A 14,740-nucleotide genomic window follows, 5' to 3' on the forward strand; every position below is an offset into this window, starting at 1 on the left:
AGCCAATCGAGAGCATGATAGAGGGCAGCAGAAGAGGGCGCGGTTCGCAGGTAACATAGGGGAGTTTCGAGGTGGATTTAGGCCACAGTTTCCCCGGCGTCAATCTTATCCGGCATCCAGTGCACCGCCACAGTTTCAGGGACAGCGCCAGGATCGGACCACTTATTCTGGTCCAAGTCAGAGTTCACGAACCCCAGGTCCACAGTTTAGAGGCGAGTTCAGTCAGATGAGGCATCAGTTTCCTAGATGTGATCGATGTGGCCGAAATCATTTTGGACCATGTCGCCAGGGTTCTGATGCATGTTATACATGTGGACAGCCAGGTCATATTAGGAGACATTGTCCGATGACAGGTGGAGGGGGTATGGCTCAGCCGACGGCATCTGCAGGGGCTTCTTCTTCTTCGGTACGTCCTCCTAGACAGAGTATGCAGACATCAGCTGGCAGGGGTAGGGGAAGATTTGGAGCTTCTGGTTCAGGAGGTCAGCAAAATCGCATATATGCTTTATCGAGTCGTCAGGATTTAGAGTCATCTCCGGACGTGGTTACAGGTATACTATCCGTCTTTTCTATCGATATGTATGCCTTGATAGATCCTGGTTCTACATTGCCATATATCTCCCCCTTCGTTGCTAGTACATGGGATAGAGAGCCTGAATTGTTGCAACAGTCCTTTGAGGTATCTACACCAATGGGTGATTCTGTTGTAGTTAGACGGGTATATCGAAGTTGTGACGTGAAGATTCGTGACCGCCATACGTTAGCAGATTTGCATGAGCTAGAAATGGTCGATTTTGATATCATTATGGGTATGGATTGGTTGGCTTCTTGTTATGCCAATGTAGATTGCTGGACAAAGATTGTTCGTTTTAATTTTCCAAGTGAGCCTATTATTGAATGGAAAGGTGATGCTGCAGCGCCTAAGGGAAAGTTTATTTCTTACCTTAAAGCTCGAAGGATGATTTTGAAAGGGTACATCTATCATTTGGTACGAGTGCATGATATGGAGGTGAAATCTCCAACCCTTCAATCGGTTCCCGTCGTGAATGAATATCCTGATGTATTTCCTGATGAACTTCCTGGTCTTCCTCCAGAAAGAGAAATCGACTTTGCTATTGATATGCTTCCAGATACTCAACCAATATCTATTCCTCCATACAGAATGGCTCCTGCTGAGTTAAAAGAATTAAAAGCCCAGTTGAAGGATCTTTTGAATAAGGGCTTTATCAGGCCCAGCACATCTCCCTGGGGTGCACCAGTGTTGTTTGTTCGTAAAAAGGATGGTTCGTTAAGAATGTGTATTGACTATCGCCAGCTCAACAAAGTGACTATCAAGAACAAGTACCCTTTACCCAGAATTGATGATTTGTTTGATCAGTTGCAAGGTGCCAAATATTTCTCAAAGATTGACCTTCGATCCGGCTATCACCAATTGCGAGTTAAGGAGAGAGATATTCCGAAAATGGCTTTCCGGACTAGATATGGCCATTATGAATTTCTTGTGATGTCTTTCGGTCTTACTAATGCGCCAGCAGCTTTTATGGATTTAATGAATCGGGTTTTCAAGCCATTTCTAGATATATTTGTAATTGTTTTCATTGATGATATTCTGGTATATTCTCAATCAGAAGCAGAACATGAGGATCATTTGCGTGTGGTGTTGCAGACTTTAAAAATCAGAAATTATATGCTAAATTCTCCAAATATGAATTTTGGTTGAATTCAGTGGCTTTCCTTGGGCATATCGTTTCCGATAAAGGTATTAAGGTAGATGGTCAGAAAATTGAAGCAATACAAAACTGGCCTAGACCTACAACTCCTACGGAAGTTCGTAGTTTCTTGGGCTTAGCTGGTTATTATCGGAGATTTGTTGAGAACTTCTCTTCTATTGCTGCTCCCATGACAAAATTGACACACAAAGCCGTTAAGTTCCAATGGTCTGATGCATGTGAAAGGAGCTTTCATGAGTTGAAGAAACACTTAACATCAGCACCTGTTCTAGCACTTCCGGAAGGATCTGAAGGTTATGTGGTATATTGTGATGCATCCAGGGTTGGATTGGGATGTGTTCTAATGCAGCATGGAAAACTTATTGCATATGCTTCGAGGCAGTTGCGGAAGCACGAATACAATTATCCGACTCACGATATTGAGTTAGCAGCCGTTATATTTGCCTTAAAAATATGGCGTCATTATATTTATGGTGTTCATGTGGATATCTATACAGATCACAAAAGTTTACAATATATATTTAAGCAGAAAGACTTGAACTTGAGACAAAGAAGATGGCTTGAATTGCTAAAGGACTATGATGTGGATATTTTGTACCATCCGGGCAAAGCGAATGTGGTAGCTGATGCATTGAGTCGTAAATCCATGGGCAACTTGAAGCATGTAGAAGCTGGGAAATTAGAAATGACTAAAGAGATATATCAATTGGCTAACCTGAGTGTATGGCTACATGATACAGGTGACCAGGGTGTAGTAGTCCAAAATATGCGGGGTCATCACTGGTAGCTGAGGTAGAAATGCGTCAATTTGAGGATCCGGAGTTAGTCAAAATTAAAGAGAGTATCCCTTTTCAGAAGAAGCAGTTGTTCGAGCAATCTGATGATGGAATTCTAAAATATAAAGGCCGATGGTGTGTACCTAATGTTGGGGAGCTTCGTAAGCAAATTATGACAGAGATGCACCAGTCTCGGTACTCAGTTCATCCTGGTTCAACCAAAATGTATCATGATCTTCGTCAGCTATACTGGTGGAACGGCATGAAGAAAGATATAGCCACATTTGTGGCTCAGTGTCCCAACTGCCAGCAGGTTAAAGCTGAACACCAGAAACCTGGAGGGCTACTTCAAAATATTGAGATTCCAGCTTGGAAATGGGAATCGATTAATATGGATTTCATTACAGGATTGCCCAATTCTCGCCGTAAGTTCAATTCTATTTGGGTCATTGTGGATAGGCTGACGAAATCAGCTCACTTTCTCCCAGTTAGGACCACCTATTCAGCTGAAGACTATGCGAGCCTGTATATCAAGGAAATAGTTCGGCTACATGGAGTTCCGTTTTCTATTATATCTGACAGAGGTGCCCAATTTACAGCTAATTTCTGGAGGTCTTTTCAAGAAGGTTTGGGTACTCTTGTTAACCTTAGTACAGCATTTCATCCGCAGACCGACGGACAAGCCGAACGCACTATTCAGACACTTGAAGATATGTTGCGAGCTTGTGTCTTAGACTTCAAGGGAAGTTGGGAAGATCATTTACCGCTTATTGAGTTTTCCTACAATAACAGTTATCATGCCGGTATTCAGATGGCACCTTATTAGGCACTATATGGGAGGAAATGCAGATCTCATATTGGCTGGTTTGATGTTGGTGATACAAAGTTGCTAGGACCTGAATTGGTACAGCAAGCTGTAGAAAAGGTAAAGTTGATCCAGGAAAGGTTGCGTACAGCTCAAAGTCGACAGAAATCATATTCAGATAACCGACGTCGAGACTTGGAATTTGCTGTGGGAGACTGGGTATTCTTGAAAGTGTCGCCTATGAAGGGTGTAATGAGATTTGGTAAGAAAGGAAAACTCAGCCCTAGATATGTTGGGCCATATCAGATTGTTCAGAGAATTGGGCGAGTAGCCTACAAACTTGACCTGCCACCAGAATTAGAAGCAATCCATCCGGTATTTCACATTTCCATGCTTCGGAAATTCTTAGGTGATCCTTCTTGCATCAGCCCTATCGAGGATATTGAAGTTTCCGAGAACTTGTCATATGAAGAAATACCTATTGTCATTCTTGACCGTCAAATCCGTAAGCTACGGATTAAAGAGGTAGCCTCAGTAAAAGTACTTTGGAGGAGCAATAATGTAGAGGAAATGACATGGGAGGCAGAGGAGGACATGAAGTCCAGATACCCTCATTTATTTGAGTCTTCGGGTGATATTCCTGAGACAAACATGGCAGGTGTTGCACATATATCAACCAGTGACAGTTAAGGTAATTAAGTTATGGCTAACCTTCTTATTATCATTATTGTATAAGTAAATGGTCGGGTGAGGCCAAGTTGATGTTATTATTATGATGTGTAGCCCTGTGTGGCCTTAGATATGTATGTTTGGGCTGATGGCAGGTTTTGGATATTCATATTTATAGGGGAAACTCTGGCGAATTTTTTTTTAAAAAAAAAATTCAGAAGTTAGGTTAACCGTTAACATTCGAGGACGAATGTTCTTAAGGAGGGGAGAATGTTACACCTTGTGTATTCGGCGTTATCATGTTGTAAATGGGATAATTCAGTAGGAAGATAATTTCTATGAGATATTTAAATGATGCGATAGTTATACGTTAAGATTGGAAGTCATTTGAGTTGTGATTAAAAATTCGACAAAGATCGCGCGCAAGTTACGGGTTTAAATTTTACTGGAATTTGGATAAAATGTTGATGACCTTTTCTCTCAATATACTGGGAGTTATGGTGTGTTCTACCTACCTAATCGAATGTCTATGAGTCTAGTTTCCAACGCAACAAACTGTTCATTAATACGACTTTGGAGTAGAGAGATATTAACATTTTCGTACAGGGGTGCACACTGTTACGGGAACAGTGTGCCTAGTCGGGTTTAGTCAAAATTTCTTTATTTAAGTCAATTTTTAAAACAGAACCCCTGCGTTTTATCCTCTCCAAAACAGAACCAAAAACCTAGGGATTTCCTCTCAAACTTCTCCCATCCATCTAGCCAAGCATAACAACAATTTAGTCATCCTCAAGATGGAGAACACCATGGTAGCTTCGGAATCGTGAATTCTTCGGTGTTTCACTTTTCATAGCAAGACTCCGTCTTGTAATTTCGAATTTTGAGTAGTTCTGGTCACATAAGGTATGATTTAACTTCCTCTTTGATCTTTGTAAACTTCTACCGTAAGAATTCTTAAGAAATAGTTGAAACCTCTATAGAAATATTCTTGATTTTTTTTAGAAACCTCTCTTAATATGGCTTGATTGTTGGGGCTGTTCTATATGATTTTATTGTGTTGTTTGGATCTGTAAAGACATGGATGAAATTCTGTTGATGAGGAGATGTAGTAAAGTAAAATTTGGTGGTGTGTTGGGGGGAAATTAATCTACAAAAGAGTCTACAAATTCATGGCCACAAGTTGTTCGCGTAAATGTCTAAATGAAGAATTATTTAAGCTATGAGCTTGAATTTGATTTTGAATGGTTTGTATTATGTAGGAAATCATTCCTAAGGCTTTTGAGGTCTTGGAAACAGTATATAACTCCATCGACAAGGTATGTAGGGCTTTCGCTATACTTTTCGGCATGACTAGAATTCGAATAAACGTTTATCGAATTGTCTCGTCGGATTCGAGTTATTTCACCTTCAACTTATAAAGATGCTTAGACCTGATCTTTTCTCATAGATTTCTTACTCTAGAGGATATCTATAAATTCTCGGATTTCCTTGTTCCTTGCTTAAAAAGAACTAGAGCCTTTTACTCGTTCTCCTTTCGACGTTCATATAAATCATGAATAAGTAACATTTACTTCAAAGGTACTCATAATACACAAATATCATGTTCTTAGTACTTGTTGGCTCGTAGTTGAAAATTAAATATTTTTAGCCACAACCATGATAGTCGGGGAAGAATGATGATAGGCCACTTCGACTCTTCTTAGAATACGTCTTTTAAGGTTGGTTTCGCATTGCACCTATATAATTTATGATCTAGTATATGTATGTATTTACTTTCATTACCGAGCCGCATTATAGACGGCCGGGTATGACACATATTGTGTAACCACTGATCAGTTGGGATTACCGAGCTTCACGTGGCCGGGTACGATTCTACCGAGCCTTTATTATGGCTGGGTATGTTATGGATATTATAGCCCCACAGAGGAATTTATTATTATATAATGTGATATATTATAAGTAGCGATAGTGAACGACGGTGTCACGAGCATACATTTATATCCATGTTGAATTTTAGTTTCCTACCGAGGCTAGTTTCAGAATTTAAATTATCTCTATGTCTCTTCTCTTGTTAATTACATTTTTCATGTTACACTTCTCGCCCTACATATTCAGTACATATTTCGTACTGATGCATTTTTATGCGCTGTGTTCATGCCCACAGGTTCGAATAGACAGAGTGGTGTGCCTCTTCAGTAGGACCCCCAGGATCAGCGTTGGGTTTCGCACTCCACTTCTTCGGAGTTGCTGACTTTGAGTCCATAGGTACTATTACAAATGTATATGTGTGGTTTTGGGCATGTCGGGGGCTTTGTCCCGCCCTGTTGAGATTGTCTTACACTCTTAGAGGCTTGCAGACTAGCGGCTATTGTATATATATATTTTTCGTATCGCCCTATCGGCCTTCAGGATAGCTGTTATACTGTTGTTACAGCCTTGTTGGCCTAGTTTATATATATATATACCTAGTTTATATATATATATATATATGTCGTGTTGGGCTCTTCTACCTGCAGGTTATTATATTTCGGATCATATCTCATGGTTGGTTCGCTCGGGCCTTCGGGCATCGGGTGCCAGCCACACCTCACAAGGTTGGGGTGTGACAAACTTGGTATTTGGAACACCTGTGTATGAACTTCCAGCATATTATACTGGACTAGTATATTATGCTGGAACTTCAATATATTATGTTGAAATATTTTTCGGATTTAGAACAGTGTGTTCTTTCAAATTTATTTTTATATAAAAAATAGTTAAATTTTGATTATTAAAACTGTGACTATTTTTTAATTACCACTTATAAATTTGGCTATTTTTGAATTTCCCCAACCTTGGGCGGGTTATTGAGTTGCACGGGTCAAACGGGTTTTCTTCTTCGCGTCTCTCACACTAGTGCACAAAACAGACACGTCCGCTGCCCAACTTCACCATCAAATTATAACCTTTCAAAAGACATACCTGACGAACTGAAGTGTTTTATATCGTCACTAATTATGTTTGAGTAGCTAACTGACAAATTATGTTAAGTTTAAGGGGTTATCTAGGTATTTAGCCAATGAGAAATTACTAGTGGATTTTAAAAACCGATACATAATTTTATTGTAAGAAACAGGAGGTATAAACATACATTGCAAATGAACTTTTCGGGTGAAACTTGCTTGGGAAAGTTAGGGCACTCAAAGAGAGGCTGAGTCAGGATTTAAACTTTATGAGTTTTATTAACCCATTATGTCTTTAAACTTATGGGTTCAAAATTACCATTTGTTGCTATTTAATAAATTTTTGTACACAAATTTATGTTTTGCGTCGAAAATTATGTTAGGGATATAGTAGATATGCCCTAGATCCAATATCATATTTGATGTTTTGAACATATTTTTATAAAATATATATGGCATTTGATATTCTTTTATCATTGTTATTAATTGCTTGATTAATTTGATAAGGTCCTTGATTAAATTTTGAGACTTGACATTGTGATGGAGATCATGATAATGAGAGTAAAGTTTCTTATAATTTAATCTAAATTTGTTCTTGATCGTAGGATTATTAATTTGGACATTAGTAATCCGTTTAGATCAATATTTATGTGATCGTCTTTATGGGATAATGATTAGTTGATCTCATTAACTAAATTGCATAGATAGATGATGCATCTAAAGATATGATCATTGAATCGACTCATTGGATAATTCCTAACGGTTAGAATTACCATAAACTGTCAATGGGATATTCTCTTGAAGAATGTGATGTAACAGTTTCCTTTGACATGAGATCGTCATAGTAATTGACTAGTTATTTATTGTGCTTTGATACTAGACACCTATGGCCCTAGGGCGATAGTTGAAAGGATATTGGGTATGATTAAATGCTTGTAGAATTAGTAATTGTTCAAGATGGAATCTGTCGACTCTTGGTAATGAGTTTAAGCTTCATGTTGTCATGAATTATAAACGACCAAATTAAGACCTTGGCCAGGGCAATTGAATGAAAGAAGAAATGAGTTTCTTAGGTCATTCAATGGTCAATTATATTTGACATGAGCACATAGTTGGTTGCCTATTAGGATTTGACAGTTGAACCATATCTTAGGGTGATCCAGAGCTATAAGGACAGAAGGAATTACTACATTATTCTTCTACTGGTTCTTGAGAGTAAATTGTATACTTCATGCTATCTGGTCGTTAAGGAGTGTTGCTAGACGCCACCCTTGATTAGTATATTGATGTGATCAATTTACTACCGGTTTAGTATTGAACCTATGGGTCGCACACTAACGAGTGTTCTGATCTTTGCTAAAAGATTAATTAACTTATTATTTGATAATTAAATTAAAGAATTTAATTAGTCAAATAGATTTAGTTATTAGTCCAAATGAAGTATTATTCTATTCTTTACTAGCACAGAGGATATAATTAATATTGTGAACGAATTGAAATTTTCTATTTGGAATAAAAAATTAAATAATATCTCTTGTTTGAAATATATATGTGAAATATATTTAGTACTCATGCTTAATATTTATTTATATATGGGATGTATATAAATATTAATAAAGACTACTTGTTACGTCCAATTGGAATTGGACTAACGAAGAAAGTCCTAAAGGAGATCACCAGTTTCTTACCTATATGGAATGGGATTGAAATTTTCCCATTGAAAATTATGGAAAGAAAAGTCCAATTCCATGGAAGGAGGTCACGTCTTTCTTTTTGCCCATACCAACGCTTCTGACTTTTCCTTATTCTATTGGAAAAGTATTATTTACGTGATATATATATATATGTATATATATAAATCACGGTGAAAAACGAAGGACGGTACAAAAGGGTTTGGCAGAGCTACACAAATAAAGAGAGAGCATACTTTGAGAAGGAAAATTAGTTTCCTTGTACCGTTACGAAAAAGCTGAAATTTCGAGAAAATTCAGTCCGGTGTTTTTATTCAATTTGTTTACGGGTTTCATTAATCAAAGAGGTGATAGCAAGGATCGGTTTCGGTGTGGATACGCATAGAGTGTTCGCACTATCGAAGAATTTGAAACGAGACTTTCTTCACCAGGTACGTCTTAGATCCGATCTTTGACATGTAAATAAATTTTAAACACGAAAGGATCTTCCTAGGATTGTTATTATCTTCCGCTGCGTGTTACGAATACCTATACGCAATCCTTCAGTGGTATCAGAGTCGTGGTTTATTGTGTCTAAAATTTATTTACGAAATATTTTAATATTATATTTGAAGAGTTCAAACCATAATACATGTGTCTTGTGCAATAGTCAAATCGTTTGAATGTTGATATTATTTTATTATGGATAAAATATGTATTCATATAACTATTGAGATAGTTCATAACTTGAATTTGAAATTTTGTATTAGATACGATGGGAATCTATAATAGGTTACATGATTCTATTGTTATTTTTAATTGTTATTAGTTCATGAGATGTTACTTAATAATGATATTCTGGCATGAATCATTTTTTTGTGATATATAGATTAAACATGTTAGAAGAATATTGAATTTTATTTTTATGTCACGTCCTTATTCATTACATAATTTTGAATTATTTATTACATGTGATGCAAATCAATTTAGGACTAAGCATGTAGACAATTTGAACTAAATTCACATGCTATAAAAGATTTGATCTTCATATTATTAAAAATTATTTTAGTAACAATTCCCTCTTACTAAAATTTGAGTTCTTAAATAATAAAATATAAGATATTTTATTATAAGAGCTATCCATCAAGGTAAATAATTTTACTTATTTCTTGTTTATAAGGAGCGGCCTGACTACCAGGAGACTTATAGTTTGAGAAAATGTTAAAATTATTTATTGCATTAGATGTATGGATTGAAAGAATTATTCAATTTTACAGTAAACGCCTGGACCACCTGGGGGAGTATAAAATTTATTAAGTTCTTTGCTATCATGATGGTTGAACTCAACTATACCAATAGGATCGACCTGACTACCAGGGGGCTATTTGACATAGAGCTATTTAAGGAAATTGTATGGGGATACAATTGGTAAGTGTACCTACCTTTAAAATATATGTGAGAAACGACTTGACTTCCAAGGGGCTCATACATATTGTTAAAGGATTCCTTTACTCCACAAACAGAAATAAAGATTTCGTAAACTATAATGAGAGTAAATAGTTTAAAATAATTAGTGAAAATATCATTTAGATAAAAGTCCATATCTTTATGATATATGCAAATATGTTTTTATATCATTGCATTTTCTTTTCTATATTTTAGATTTCTCAATATGTCTGCTATATCATTGCGTGGAATACTTGAGATCAACAAGTTGGTAGGACCAAACTTTGATGATTGGTACAGAAATTTGAGAATTGTTCTCATGCATGAAAAGCTTATTGATGTGATCGATAAGCCTGCCAAGGAAGTCCCAGATGAGGATGATGATGATGCTACCAAGATTTATCAGAAATACTTGGAAGAATGTCTTACTACCAAATGCATCATTCTCGCTTCTATGAATTCTGAACTACAGAGGAAATATCAGGATATGGATCCAACTGCAATCATTGAACATCTTAAGAAGATGTTTGGTACACAAAGCAGGACAACTAGATACCAGTTATCTAAGGCTTTATTTGGATCCAAATTGACTGGAAACTCTCTAGTTGGACCCTATATCAATCATATGATTGATCTTATTGAAGAACTTGAGAAGTTGGGGTGCAAACTGGGTAAAGAGCTTTCTCAAGATTTGATCTTGCAGTCACTATCAGAATCCTTTTCACAATTTGTTATTAATTTCAATATGAATAAAATGGATTTTGATCTTCATGGGATGCTTAACATGCTGATTGATTATGAAAATCAACTTGCATCTGAGAAGAAGAAAGGAACTGTCATGTTGGTTGGAAACTCTTCTAAGAAGAAGGGTAAGGGTAAAAGTAAACCCAAGAAAAAGCCTACTGCGCCCAAAGGTGGTGTGACCAAACCCAAAGGCAAAGAAGGCAAAGCTGACTAATCTGATGTTGTATGTTTCCATTGTAAGAAAATAGGCCATTGGAAGAGAAACTGCTAAGAGTATCTTGCAACTTTAAAGGACAAGAAACAAGGTAAGACTTTAACGAAAAATATTTTCAAGGTTTCTTTAACTACTACTAATTCTTCATTGTGGGTATTAGATACTAACAGTGGTTATAACATCTGTAATATGTTGCAGGGGTTCCAGATAAGTAGAAAGTTGAAGAAAGGAGAAATTAATCTACAAGTTGGAAATGGTGCAAAAGTTGCGGCCGTAGCTGTAGGATCAATTTCTTTAATAATTCCTACGGGCAAAGTACTTATGTTGGATGAGTGTTATTACGTTCCTAAATTTGTTTCGAACATAATTTCAGCTTCTATGTTAGACAAACGTGGTTTTCGCATTAATATAGGCAATGGTATTTGCTCTATTTATTATAGTGATAATTTATATGTGAATGGCTATCTCCAACATGATGTTTATGTCTTACCTAATGTGAATGCTAATTCGATTATGCATGTTTCAAGTCTTAAGAGGAAAAGAGAAGATCAAGTAAATCATGCATACCTTTGGCATTGTAGGCTTGGTCATATTGGAGAGAAAAGAATTAACAAGTTGTACAAGGAAAGGTACCTTGACAAATATGATTTTGAATCATATCCAACTTGTGAATCTTGTCTCAATGGAAAAACGACCAAATTTCCATTTACTGGAAGTAGAGAAAGAGCTTGTGAATTATTGGGATTGATTCATACAGATGTTTGTGGGCCCATGAAAATTCAAGCTAGAGGTGAATATTCTTACTTCATCACCTTCACTGATGATATGTCAAGATATGGATTTGTGTATCTTATGAAACACAAGTCTGAATCTTTTGAAATGTTCAAAAGGTTCCGTAGTGAAGTTGAGAAACAGACTGGTAAAAGTATCAAAGTACTAAGGTCTGATAGAGGTGGAGAATATCTTAGTGAAAATTTTACGAAATATCTCAAAGAGAATAGGATTCTCTCATAGTGGACACCTCCAGGAACACCACAACATAATGGTGTGTCTAAAAGGAGAAATCGAACCTTATTAGATATGGTGAGATCTATGATGGGGTTCACTGATCTTCCAAAAAATTTATGGGGATATGCTTTGGAAGCAGCAACATACTTACTTAATAAAGTTCCCACTAAGTTAGTCTATACAACACCATATGAGATATGGAAAGGATGTAAGCCTAACCTTAAACATATTAAAGTTTGGGGTTGTCCAGCTTATGTTAAGAGACTACAGTCTGATAAACTTGACTCAAGATCTAATAAGTGTAGATTCATTGGGTACCCCAAGGAAATAATGGGATATTATTTCTATCACCCTTCTGACCATAAAGTGTTTGTGGCCAGAGGAGCAACCTTTTTGGAAAGGGAATTTCTTTTAGAAGAAAATTATAATGGAGAAATAGAACTTGATAAAGTTCAAGAAACTAATGAATCAACACAATGTAAAGATCATGAGACCCAAGTTGAAGAACCTTTATTGGATGTTTTGAAGTTGCCAAGGAAGTTGCCATCTTCAATGGTTGAAGTTCAAGAACTAAATGAAGTTCAAGAACAGGTTAATGAACCAGTTCCAAACCAAATTGAACAACAACCAAATCCAGCACAAGGTGAATAGGTTGTACAAGTACCTCTTAGAAGGTCTACACGAGAACGTCATGTACCAACTAGATAAAATTTAATAGTACAAGATGATGTATCAAATGAGGTTGATCATAATGATGATGACCCTAAGACCTATGAAGAGGCTATACAAAGTTCTGATTATGAGAAGTGGCAAAAGGCCATGGAATCCGAAATGGAATCTATGAAGGAAAATAAAGTATGGACTTTAGTTGAACCTTCAAAGGATATAAAACCTATAGGTTGTAAATGGGTTTTTAAGAAAAAAATTGGAGCAGACGGAAAGGTGGAGACCTACAAAGCCCGTCTTGTTGCCAAGGGATATCATCAGAAAGAAGGAGTCGACTATGACGAGACTTTCTCTTCTGTGGCAATGCTCAAATCAATTCGGAATTTTCTTGCTATAGCAACATACTATGATTATGAAATATGACAAATGAATGTGAAAATAGCTTTCCTTAATGGTGAGCTAGAAGAGGATGTGTACATGACATAACTTGAAGGTTTCACATCGTCGTCTGATCATAATAAAATTTGTAAGATACAGAGATCCATTTATGGACTAAAGCAAGCTTCTCGAAGTTGGAATATTCGATTTAACAAGACAATTGAAAAGTTTAATTTTGTTAGATGCGAAGAAGAACCGTGTGTGTACAAAAAGGTTAGTGGGAGCACAATTATATTCTTAGTGTTGTATGTTGATGATATATTGCTCATAGGGAATGACATATTGGCATTGCAAAGTACCAAGATTTGACTATCTGAACAGTTCTCCATGAAAGACTTGGGAGAAGCAGCTTATATATTAGGAATAAAGATCTATAAAGATAGATCTAGGAAGCTGCTTGGACTTTCCCAGTCTTTGTACATTGATACCATCTTAAAGAGGTATAATATGGATAATTCCAAAAGAGGCTATCTACTGATAGGCACTAGAATTACTCTCAGTAGGGAGGATTGTCCTAAAACACCTGAAGAGGGAGAACGCATGAGTAGGATCCCATACGTTAGTGCAGTGGGAGCTATCATGTATACCATGACATGTACACGTCCTGATGTGGCTTATGCACTTGGATGACTAGTCGCTATCAGGCAAATCCTGATGAGGAACATTGGAAGGTGGTGGAGACCATTCTTAAGTACTTAAGAAGGACTAAAGACCAATTCCTCATCTATGGAGATTCTGAGTTGAAACTTGAAGGTTATACTGATGCAAGTTCTCTTCAGATAGAGATGATAGCAAATCTATTTCTGGTTATGTATTCACCTTAAATGGTGGTGCAGTGAGTTTGAAAAGTTCCAAACAAGCTACAGTAGCTGATTCAGTGACTGAAGCAGAATATATAGCAGCTAGTGAAGCTGCTAAGGAAGTTGTATGGATGAAAAAGTTCTTAACTGAACTTGGTGTGGTTCCTTCAATAGAAGGTGCGATTCCACTCTTGTGTGACAATACTGGAGCCATTGCTCAAGCAAAAGAACCAAGATCACACCAAAAATCAAAACAAGTTCTGCGAAGGTATCACTTGATAAGAGAGATCATTGAACGTGGAGACATCGAGATTCAAAAGGTTGATGGAAAGGAAAATGTTGCAGACCCATTCACTAAAGCTCTTGGCGCAAAGGAGTTTGACAAGCACAAGTGGAAATTGGGAATGAAGTACAAGAGCGATTGGCTCTAATGCAAGTGGGAGATTGTTAGGGATATAGTAGATATCCCCTAGATCCAATATCATATTTGATGTTTTGAACATATTTTTATAAAATATATATGGCATTTGATATTCTTTTATCATTGTTATTAATTGCTTGATTAATTTGATAAGGTCCTTGATTAAACTTTGAGACTTGACATTGTGATGGAGATCATGATAATGAGAGTAAAGTTTCTTATAATTTAATCTAAATTTGTTCTTGATCGTAAGATTATTAATTTGGACATTAATAATCCGGTTAGATCAATATTTATGTGATCGTCTTTATGGGATAAAGATTAGTTGATCTCATTAACTAAATTACATAGATAGATGATGCATATAGAGATATGATCATTGAACCGACTCATTGGATAATTCCTAATGGT

The 14,740-nt window shown here is 36.5% G+C and overlaps 1 long non-coding RNA gene across 1 annotated transcript; it reads left to right on the forward strand.

The window, feature by feature from the left end:
* Positions 1 to 4,579: 4,579 nt before the first annotated feature.
* LOC142182516 (uncharacterized) lies at positions 4,580 to 6,378 on the forward strand. Its single transcript, XR_012711323.1, has 3 exons — positions 4,580 to 4,883; positions 5,240 to 5,296; positions 6,145 to 6,378. It is a non-coding gene; the product is annotated as an uncharacterized LOC142182516 (long non-coding RNA).
* The last annotated feature ends 8,362 nt before the right edge of the window (positions 6,379 to 14,740 follow it).

This window comes from Nicotiana tabacum, chromosome 7 (genome assembly GCF_000715075.1).
Source record: "Nicotiana tabacum cultivar K326 chromosome 7, ASM71507v2, whole genome shotgun sequence".
Lineage (NCBI taxonomy): Eukaryota > Viridiplantae > Streptophyta > Magnoliopsida > Solanales > Solanaceae > Nicotiana > Nicotiana tabacum.